Raw genomic sequence first — 2,363 nt, forward strand, 5'->3', positions numbered from 1 at the left:
TTTCCAACGCCCCTCCCCCAAGTCCCTCCTCCCCACCTTTTATCTTAGCCTGCTGGACAAACTTTCCCCATTCCTGAAGAAGGGCTTATGCCCGAAACGTCGATTCTCCTGTTCCCTGGATGCTGCCTGACCTGCTGCGCTTTTCCAGCAACACATTTCCAGCTCTGATCTCCAGCATCTGCAGACCTCACTTTTTCCCTTCAGATTGGTATGACTGGCCCTCGATGTTGCGCTGACCTAAGGGCCTCTACTGCGCTGTAATGTTCTATGTTCTAACATCTTTCCGATAGAAGGGAGACCAGAATTGAACACAGTATTCTAAAAGTGGCCTAACCAATGTCTTGTAATGCTGCAACATGACCTCCCAACTCCAATATTCAATGCACAGACCAATAAAGACAAGCATACCAAATGCCTTCTTCACTATCCTAGTTACCTGCAACTCCACTTTCAAGGAACTATGAACCTACACTCAAAGGTCTCTTTGTTCAACAACACTTCCCAGGAACTTAATGTTAAGTGTTTACGTCCTGCCCTAATTTGCCTTTCCAAAATGCAGCCCACCTCACATTTATCTAAATTAAACTCCATCTGTCACTCCACGGCCCACTGGCCCATCTGATCAAGATCCCATTGTACTCTGAGGTAACCTTCTCTGCTGTCCACAATATCTGCGAATTTGGTGTCATCTGCAAACTTACTAACCATATCTCTGTTCATTCATTTCATTTATATAAATAACGAAAAGCAGTGGACTCAGCACCGATCCTTGTTACACACCACTGGTCACAGGCCTCCAGTCTGAAAAGCAACCCTCCACCACCACCCTCTGTCTTCTACCTTTGAGCCAGTTCTGTATCCAAATGGCTAGTTCTCCCTGTATTCCAAGTGACCTAACCTTGCTAACTAGTCTATGATGAGGAACCTTGTCGGATGCCTTACTAGTTCATATAGATTACATCCACTCCTCTGCCTTCATCAATCTTCTTCATTAATTCATCAAAAAATTCAATCAAGTTAGTCAGACACGATTTCCCACACACAAAGCTATGTTGACTATTCCTAATCAGTCCTTGCCTTTCCAAATGCATGTGAGTGCTGTCCCTCAGGATTCCCTACAACAACAACATGCCCACCACTGACGTCAGGCTCACCAGTGTATAGTTCTTTGACTTTTCCTTACCACCTTTCTTAACTAGTAGTACCATGTTAGCCAACCTCCAGTCTTCTGGCACCTCTTCCCATGGTGTTCAGTGATGTGTAGATTAGGTGCCTTAGTCAGAGGTAAATGTAGAGCAATAGGATAGGAGAATGGCTCTGGGTGCAAGAGGGGTGATAGATATAGGACAGATGTCAGAGGTAGTTTCTTTACTCAGAGAGTAGTAAGGGTATGGAATGCTTTGCCTGCAACGGTAGTAGATTCGCCAACTTTAAGTACATTTAAGTCGTCATTGGACAAGCATATGGACGTACATGGAATAGTGTAAGTTAGATGGGCTTCAGATTGATATGACAGGTCGGCGCAACATCGAGGGCTGAAGGGCCTGTACTGTGCTGTTATGTTCTATGATACTCACTTGTGGCTATCGGTGATACAAATGATTGAGATGTAGAAAATTGTGGGCATTGACAGGGTAGACAAGGAACTTTTCCCCTTGGAGGAGGGAATCAATTACCAAAGAGTATAGATTTAATTTAAGGGGCAGGAGGTTTAGAGGGGGTGTGAAGATTTTTTCATCTAGAAGGTGGTGGGAATCTGGAACTCAATGCATGGGCAGTAGCGGCAGAAACTCTCGTAACATTTAGATGTACACTTGTGATGCTAACAAGGCTATGGCTAAGTGCTCTAAAATGGAATTAGAACAATTAGATGTTTGTTCTTGACTGGCACAGACTCGATAGGTCAAAGATCCATTTCTGTGTTTTAAACCTCTATGACTTTGACTCTACACATGCTGCTTCTGCTTCTCAGGGTGTGTAATCTATGGGCTACAGCTTCATCAGCTTATCAACCAATTTTAGTTATATCTAGTGCTGTTCCTGGCCTGCTGGATGGCAATGATAGAATGAGGAACATGTCAGATCATAAAATTACGGATAGTATTTGAATCCTATTATTGGTGGTCCACAACGCATCATAAATGCTCAGCTTTGAGTTTCTACATCCCTTCTGGATTTATCCTATTTAGTACAATAGAAAAAGGTGCAATCAGAATGAACAGGAACAATTTGCACAGGGTTGTGCAGTAGTTACCCACTTAACAATACCAGGAAATAGATACAAATGAGAAAGGTAGATCAATGAGGGTGACGTCAAGTAGATTTTTTTCTGCATTCCCTCACCACGTGCCACAGGTCCTATC

This window comes from Chiloscyllium plagiosum, chromosome 14, assembly GCF_004010195.1.
Source record: "Chiloscyllium plagiosum isolate BGI_BamShark_2017 chromosome 14, ASM401019v2, whole genome shotgun sequence".
Lineage (NCBI taxonomy): Eukaryota > Metazoa > Chordata > Chondrichthyes > Orectolobiformes > Hemiscylliidae > Chiloscyllium > Chiloscyllium plagiosum.